Below are 9,546 nucleotides of genomic sequence, written 5' to 3' on the forward strand. Positions count from 1 at the left end.
TGGCTCCCTTTTTTTTGTGGAAATGAGACAACTGTATTCTGCAAATGGAAGTGCTTGTTTTGGGAAAACTACCTTTGCAGTTAATGTTTGATTAGTTCTGCATTAACTAAAGAGGCTGAGCTTGTGTGTCTTGTCACTTGTGTGACAATGTGTTACACATTCTCATGTGGGGAAATGTGTGATTCCTACCAGTTACAGGTAAAAGGTTGCATTCAAAGGTGGGTAGAGCTTAGAATAATAAATTTAGGTGTGTCATGAAAGACAACATACACCTGGACATGAGTGTTCAGAGATCAGAGTTACTAATTAGACCAAGCCTTATCCCACAATATAGTACAGGTAAATTGGCCTTAACAGGATTGGGCATAAATGCAAAAATCACACACTATTAAGGTAGTTGAGCCTCTACTGCCAATGTTCCAAGTGGGACTTAAGCCTGAGAAAATTGTCATCCTGCCTATGAGTGATGTAGGATTGAGTCACAATGGGAATCTTGTTAAGCTCATACTAGCTGCCAGCATTATAGGGCAGTTGAGACCCTGAAAGATGGGGACTAGCAGGGAACCATCTAGAAGGTAGAGTCTAGATCCAGAGTGGGGCTAAATGAACATAAGGTGGGGAGGGGGCTTTTAACGGCCATGTGGCCAGTTAGAAGTCATCAGGGTTAAGTTTAAGGGAAGTGGGTGATTTTGAGTAATCTTGGAACATCTGGGCAGACTACTTCCAATTCAGGGCCAGAGGATAGAACTGAAGCTAGGTAAGTGTTCATAGCCATTATAGGAAACCCGGGAGAGCTGCTTGGGCTTATTTTTAAGGAATAAGACTTGAGGTCATCTGTTAAAACTACATTTGTACTTAACCTGTGCCGGGCACTATTGTAAGCTTGGCATATATTCATGACGGAGGTAGGTATTAGATTTAACAAATAGGCTAATTGTCCAAGCCAACAGCTGAGTAGAGCCTCTGCACAAAACCACACCTGTAGACTTGCTGGGAGGGAACTTCTATACCTGGGCCAGCCTTTTGTCCAGCTCTCATAAGCAGCCTACTGAGAGGAGGTGCTCAGTAAAATGTCTGAATGGTGTTAGTTTTCCCTTTAGAATCAGGCAGGGAGTTTAGTTTCTAGTACAAGTGAACACAGGCAGGGTAACCTGCTGAGCAGGAAATAACGCATTCTCTGTGTAGCTGAAGCAAAGCGGTCAGTAGGTATTCTAGGCCCTTTCGGCCTCCTGCTTTCAGCTTACCTGTCTAGGCTTTTTCAAACGGGCTCTTCTAGCCTTTTTCTGAGTGTAGGCAGTCCTATCCATCATTGCTAAACTTGGTCTTGGAGTCAGAGCCTGCCTGGTTTGAATCCAAATAGCACCACTTGCTGTGCATGTGACCTTGGGCAAGCCCCTTAACCTCTGCCTCCTTTTTTTTCATCCACAGAATGGGGATGATTAAAGTACCTACCTGTTGGTGTTCTAATGAGAAATTAGTTATTTTGTAAAAAGCTTAGTTTCATATAAGTAGGAGTCTTAAATACCGCTTACCAAGCGGACAACCTGGGATACGGTATCTAATAAGTTTTGTCGAATAAATAGCTATTACTAAACCAAGTTTATCTCAGAACCAGCCCTATTTCTAGGAGAGTTTAAGGGATTAGTAATGCCCAAGATCACCTAACTATTGAGCAGAACTAGGATTAAAACCTACTTCCAAAACCATATATGTTACAAGCTTTGAGCAAGACAGTGGTGATACTTATTTTTTTGAAGATATTATTTATTTGACAGAGATAAGTGGGCAGAGAGGCAGGCAGAGAGAGAGGGGGAAGCAGGCTACCCGCTGAGCAGAGAGCCCGATGCGGGGCTCGATCCCATGACCCCAGGATCTTGACCTGAGCCGAAGGCAGAGGCTTTAACCCACTGAGCCACCCAGGCGCCCCCAGTGGTGATATTTGTATATTATTTAATACTCCATGCACCTCCGTAAAGTAGGTACTCTTTGTGCCCCTTTTACAGATGAGGAAAGCTGAAGTTGGAGGATACGAGGAACTTGTCCAAGTTAAATAGCCAGTAAGTGGCAGAGTATGCATATGAGCAAGGCAACTGACTACAGAGCCTATTTTCAATCTATGTCATATCATGCCTCAAGATATACTATTTCCACCTGGTTTAAACCACTTCTTTTTGTATTGAGCTAATGTAATAACCACGACACCATAAAGCCTCAGTTTCAGTTGTAATGAATTCTAAACTTATGCGCCTAGTTTTACTTGACAGCAGAAAATAGAGTGGAAATGAGTAGTTTCCTGGGGAGTGAGAGCCTTTGCCTGGCCATGCCTCCCTCTTTCACCACCTTCTATCTTTGGGATGGATGGGACCCACATTTTAATGATAGTACCTGACATTTGATGAAGATTTGCTATGTGCTAGGCATTCTTTAATCTTTTTTTTTTTTTTTTAAGATTCTATTTGATAGCGCATGCGAGGGAGAGCACCTGCTGGAGAAGGGCCAGAGGAAGAGGGAGAAGCAGATTCCCCGCTGAGCAGGGAGCCCCACATGGGGCTCTATCCCAGAACCCTAAAATCACAACTCAAGCCAAAGACAGACACTTAACCGACTGAGCCACTCAGGAGCCCCACGTTCTTTAATCCTTAAAACAGCCTTACGCAGTGCAGGGAATTTTATTAAATCCATGTTCTTGAAAAGGAAAACAAAATTAAGGTTTTATCATTTGCCCAGGGCCACACAAAGTGGAACTTAAAGGTCTTTGTCTCTAGGGCCTGAATTCTGCACCACTGTCTTCACTTTTCCTTACAAGCACAACACCTTGGGGTGGTTCATTAGGTTAAGCCTCTGCCTTTGGCTTGGGTCATGGTCTCAGGGTCCTGGGATGGAGTCCCATGTTGGGCTCTGCTCAGCGGGAACTGCTTCTCACCCCCCTTCCTGCCTCTCTGCCTACTTGTGATCTCTCTCTCTCTCTCTCTTTCTCTGTCAAATAAATAAATAATAAATAAAAATAAGCCCAACACCTTGAGTATCCCATCATGATAGTTGTTAGCATTCTGATGTTATTATTTTTAAACTGATGTACATCTAACTTACTAGTTGGATCCTCAAGGAGTGGGACCATCTATGTAAGCTCAGTACCTGTACCGCCTGGCACATGGCAAACACTGGTTGTTGTTGTTATTGTTGTTGTTTTCTATGTTCTATTGATTTCTGCTTTTATCTTTACTGTTTTTTTATGATTAGATGTAGTTTATATTCCTTTTCCTCATTTCTTTTTTTATTAAGATTCGTTTATTTGAGGGGTGCCTGGGTGGCTCAGTCATTAGGAGTCTGCCTTCAACTCAGGTCATGATCCTGGGGTCCTGGGATCAAGCCCCACATTGGGCTCCCTGCTCCTCGGGAAGCCTGCTTCTCCCTCTCCCACTGCCCCCTTGTGTTCACTCTCTCACTGTCTCTCTCTCTCTCTCTCTCTCTCTCTTAAATAAATAAAGTCTTGGGGAAAAAAAAAAGATTTATTTGAGAGACAGCACTTGAATGGGGAAAGGGGCAGAGGCAGAGGGAGAGAATCTGGAACAGATTCCCTGCTGAGCATGGAGCAACACACAGGACTCATTTTCACAATCCTGAGATCATGACCTGAGCTGAAATCTGGAGTCAGACCCTTAACTGACTGAGCCACACAGGCACCCCTCTTTCCCTCACTTCTTAAGGTAGAAGTTAAGGTCATTGATTTAAGAGTTTTCTTTTATTTAAATAGAAGCATTTAGTGCTATAAGTTTCCCCCAAATATTGCTTTAACAATATCCTAAACTTCTGGTATGTTGTGTTTTCCTTTTAATTCAGCTCAAAATACTTTCAAATTCCCTTTTGATTTCTTTTATCTATGGGCTATTTAAAAGTGTATTCGTTTTTAAATACTTGGGAGTTTTCCAAAGATCTTTCTGTTATTGGTTTCTATTTTAATGTCAATGTAGTCTAAGAATATACTTTGTACGACTTGAATCCTTTTAAATTTACCAAGACTTGTTCTATGACCTAGAACATGGTCTATCTTGGTAAATGTTTCATGTACACTTGAGAAGAATATGTATTTTACTGTTGTTTGAAGAAAGCAAGGTGGAATGTGAAGAAAGGTGAAGCACTTTATTTTTTTTTAAGATTTTTATTTATTTATTTGAGAGAGAGACAGTGAGAGAGAGCATGAGCGAGGAGAAGATCAGAGGGAGAAGCAGACTCCCCATGGAGCTGGGAGCCCGATGTGGGACTCGATCCCAGGACTCCAGGATCATGACCTGAGCCGAAGGCAGTCGTCCAACCAACTGAGCCACTCAGGCGTCCCAGGTGAAGCACTTTATAAACGTCAATCAGTCAGGTTGGTTGCAGTTGTTCAAGTTTATGTCCTTGCTGTTTTCCTGGCTACTTCTTCTATCAATTACCCAGAGTGGGTTATCAAAATCTCCAGCTAAATTTGTGCATTTGTCTGTTTCTTAAAGAAGTTCTATCAGGGCGTGCCTGGGCGGCTCAGTCAGTTAAGCATCTGCCTTCAGCTCAGGTCATGATCCTAGCCACGGTCCTGGGCTGGAGGCCTGCATCGGGCTCCCTGCTCAGTGGGAAGCCTGCTTCTCCCTTTACCTTTGCCTGCCACTGGCCCTGCTTGTGCTCTCTGTCTGTCAAATAAATAAATTAAAAAAAAAAAAAAAAAGTTCTATCCGTTTTTGCTTCATGTATTGTGAAACTTTGTTATTAGTTGCAATATGTTCAGGGTTGTGTATTTTGATTAATTGACTTATTTATCATTTATGAAATTACTTTATTTCAGTAAGTCTTTGCTCTGAAATCTACCTTGTCTGTTATTAATATAGCTGCTCCAGCTTTCTTTTGACTAGTATTACCAGAGTATCTTTTCCATCCTTTTTCTTTTAACTTATTTGTGTATTTATATTTATACTGTATATCTTGGGCACCTGGGTGGCTCAGTGGGTTAAAGCCTCTGCCTTTCAGCTCAGGTCATGACCCCAGGGTCCTAGGATTGAGCCCCGCATTGGGCTGTCTGCGAGGCAGGGAGCCTGCTTCCTCCTCTCTCTCTGCCCACCTCTCTGCCTACTTGTGATCTCTGTCTGTCAAATTAAAAAAAAAAAAAAATATTTAAACTGTATATCTTGTAGACAGTGTATAGTTGGGTTTTGCTTTTTTGATTTATTATGATAATCTCTACCTTTCACCTGGAGAGTTTAGACCCTATTTTTTAAATAATTTTTTTAATTTATTTATTTGACAGAGTCTTATTTTGATACATGTTTTTTATTTGTCTCATCTGTTCTTTATTTCTTTTGTCTTCTTATTCTTCCTTTTAAAAAATGAGTATTGGGGGTCCCTGGTGGTTCAATCAGTTGAGCATCTGACTCTTGATTTCTGCTTGGGTCATGATCCTGGAGTCCTGAAATGGAGCCCCATATCAGGCTCCTCGCTCAGCAGGGAGTCTGCTTGGGATTCTCTCTCCCTTTCCCTTTGTCCCTCTCCCCATGTTTAATGCACACTCTCTCTTTCAAATAAATAAGTAAATCGTTAAAAAAAAAATGAGTACTGGGTGCCTGGTGGCTCGCTTGGTTAAGTGTCTGACTCTTGAATTTAGCTCAGGTCATAATCTCAAGGTTCAAAGATGGAACCCTGCATTGAGCACTGCATTGGGTGTGGAGCCCGCTTAAGATTTTCTCTTCCTTTCCCACTGCCCTCCCTCTCTCTTTAAAAAAAAAAAAAAAAAAAAAAAAAAGAGTGGTTTTTTTTTTCTGATTCTATATTACCTTCTTTGTTGGCTTACTAGGTATAACTTTGTTTTGTTATTTTTGGGGTTGCTTTAGGGTTCATAGTATACATCTTCAGCTTATAAGAGTTCACATTGGTATTCTATCACATCACTTAGGGTAGTATAAGAACAATACGTTTGTCACCCCACAGTCTTAGTTATTGTTGTCATGTGTATCACTTTTATATATGTTATAAAACCCACAATACATTATTTTGTTTAAACAGGCAATTATCCTTTTTAAAGTTTTAAGAAAGAAAATAATCATTCAAAAATGAAGGTGAGGGGGTGGGGGTGGGGAAAAAACAACAACAAAAATGAAGGTGAGGGGTGCCTGGGTGACTCAGTGGGTTAAGCCTCTTCCTTTGACTCAGGTCATGATCTCAGGGTTCTGGAATCGAGCCCCGCATCGGGCTCTCTGCTCAGCAGGGAGCCTGCTTCCCTTCCTTTCTCTCTGCCTGCCTCTCTGCCTACTTGTGATTTCTGTTTGTCAAATAAATAAATAAAATCTTTTTAAAAAAATGAAGGTGAAATAAGGAATTTTCCAGTGCCCTTCATTCCTCTGTGTAGATCCAGATTCTCGTCTGGTATCATGTTCCTTGTGCCCAAAGGTTTTCCTTTAATATCTATTTTACAGTGGTTCAACTGGTAATGAATTCTTTCAGCTTTTATATGTCTGAAAATCTCTCTTTTTTTTAAAGATTTTATTTATTTATTTAACAGACAGAGATCACAAGCAAGCAGAAAGGCAGGCAGAGGGGAAGCAGACTCCCTGCTGAGCAGAGAGCCCAATGCGGGGCTCGATCCCAGAACCCCAGGATCATGATCTGAGTCGAAGGCAGAGGCTTAACCCACTGAGCCACCCAGGTGCCCCAGAAAATCCCTTATTTTCACCTTCATTTTTGAGAGATGGTTTTGCTGGATATACCTTATTAGATATAATTTTGCTGGAGTACTTAAGAGATGTTGCTCTGTTGTCATCTGGTTTGCATTGTATCCTTGTCTGGTTTCTCTGTATATAACATGTCTTTTTTCTGACTGCTTTTAAGATTTTTGATCATTGGTCTTATGTAATTTGATCTTGATGTGTCTTGTTTTTCTGTGCGTGGAGTTACTTAAGCTTCTTGGATTTTGTGTTGGTCAAGGTTCTCCAGAGAAACAGAACCAACAGGGAGTCTGTGTACGGATAGGTAGATAGAGATTTTTTTTTTTATTTTATTTGTTTATTTGGCAGAGAGAGATTGAGAGAGAGAGAGAGTGTGTGTGTGTGTGTACACAAGCAGGGGGAGCAGCAGGCAGAGGGAGAAGCAGGCTCCCCGCCAAGCAGAGACCCCCCCAATGTGGGACTCGATCCCAGGACTCTGGGATCATGACCAGAGCCAAAGGCAGACACTTAACGACTGAGCCACCCAGACGTCCCGATGGAGATTTATTTTAAAGAATTGGCACACGTAGGTGTGGGGGCTGGCAAGTCAGAAATCTGTAGAGCACTTTGGCAGGCTAGAAATTCCAGCAAGAGCTGGTGTTGCCTCTTGGCAGAATTCCTTCCCTTAAGGCCTTCCACTGATTGGATGAAGCCCACCCACATCACAGGAGATAATCTGCTTTTTTTTTTTTTTAAGATTTAATTTATTTATTTGACAGAGACAGAGATCACAAATAGGCAGAGAGACAGGTGGAGGAGGGGAAGCAGTCTCCCTGCTGAGCAGAGAACCTGATATGGGGCTCGATCCCAGGACCCTGAGATCATGACCTGAGCTGAAGGCAGAGGCTTAACCCACTGAGCCACCCGGGTGCCCCAGTAATATGCTTCTTTAAAATCTACAGATTTAAAGGTTATCATACCCAAAAAACACCATCACAGCAACATCTAGACTGGCATTTGACCAAACAGCTGGCCACCGTAGCCTAGCCAAGTAGACATACAAAATTAGCTATCACAGATCTGTAGGTCTGTAGTCTGCACATGTTTAAGCTGTTATTTCTTCATATATTGTCGTCCCCAGCTCCTCTTTGCTTTCCTGTATCAATGGCTCACTGATGCTATTTTCAATTTTTCAAAAATTCTTTTTCTCTGTCTTTCATTTCGGATAGTTTCTATTGCTATGCCCTCAAGTTTACTAATCATTGTTTTTGCAATATCTATTGTTAATAGCAATCCAGTGTATCTGCAATCTTACATATTGTCAAGAAATTAACTTTTGGTCTTTTTATATCTTCCATGCTTCTACTTAACTTTTATGTGTGCAGAATAAAGTTACAATAGCTTTCTTTTTTTTTTAAGGTTTTATTTATTTGTTTATTTATTTGAGAGAGAGAGAGAGCATGAGAGCATAAGTGGGGAGGAGAGGGAGAAGCAGTCTCCCTGCTGAGGAGGAGGGAGCCCTATGCCGGATTCAATCCCAGGACCCCAGGATCATGACCTGAGCTGAAGGCGGATACTTAACCGACTGAGCCACCCAGATGCCCCTATAGTAACTTTCAGCGTCTTTCACTTCTATCATTTGAGACAGTTCCTAGGCCAATTTCAATTGTTTGTCCTTATGGTTTTCGTTCAATACATAAAACAATGATAGAAGTGAAGAAATTAAAATCAGTATATGGGTTCAGGATAGGAAAGACGAAGCGGAGCCAAGGAAGGCTTCACAGAGATGGGGCTGGACGGAGCCTTAAGATATATCAAGAGCTTAGCAAGGCAGGAAGGAAGGCACTCATGAGGGAAAACAGCCCAGATAAAGGAGAGAAGGTAGAATGAACATGGACATCTTCGGAGTATAGTGCAGAGGGGAAGGAAAGAATAGGAAATCAACAGTCTGGGGCATTTGCCGCTGGTGTTCCAAGAACAGCAGTGAAGAAATACCTGAGTCTTTAAAGATTTTGAAGCAGGGCAAGTTCTCACAGCCATGATTTAGGGAGACAAATGTGGGGACTTCGGAGGAACAAAGTGGAGGGAAAAGGATGAGAGGCCGGACCAGAGGCCAGGAGGGTGGAGCTTTAGACCAGAGGGGCAGAAACAGAAACATGAAGAGAAGAGAAGAAGGAAGAATTAGAAGTTAAGGATTAAATCTTTACTTCTCAGAGAACCTTAATCTTGGCTGTAAGGATGAAGTTGGGAAGGGAGTCTAGATCCATACAAAACATGTTTTATTTTAGGTGTTGGGTCTTCTGGGAAGAGATATAGGGCTGAAACTTAGGGTGGAAGTCAGAACCAGACCAAATGGGCTGTCTTCTCCGTTGAAAGAACAAGAGTTCTGGTCCCCTTCTGCTTGTGTGCTGACCCCAGAGAACTTGCCTCAGCTCTATGAACCCCATTTTTCTCATTTTCCAACAATCATGAGGTTGTGTAAGGAACAAACAAGCTCATGGACATGGGTGGATGTGTTTCTGTAGTTAGCAAAGGGTTTGATAAAATGGGTGATAATAATCATTCTTAAAATTATATTAAGCCATGTGAATGAGTAAGATCTTCGAAGAAGACAGCAGAGAGATCAAAGATCCAGAGTTGAACCTTGGAGAAATTTCACAGAATATTATCCCAAAGAGGAGTCCATGATGGAGGCGGAGGTAAACTTGGAGAGGTAAGAGACCCTGAAGGTGGGGAGTTCTTTGGGGTGGGGTCCATATCAGTAGGAGAAATTCAGTTGGTAAATACTCATCAAAAGTGTCCATCTATTATAGACAATGGGGTGGGGGTGTGTGCTATAGTGAGTGCTGTGAAGTGTGTAAGCCTGACAATTCACAGATCC

This window comes from Enhydra lutris, unplaced genomic scaffold (assembly GCF_002288905.1).
Source record: "Enhydra lutris kenyoni isolate GAN:26980312 unplaced genomic scaffold, ASM228890v2 scaffoldscaffold9, whole genome shotgun sequence".
NCBI lineage: Eukaryota > Metazoa > Chordata > Mammalia > Carnivora > Mustelidae > Enhydra > Enhydra lutris.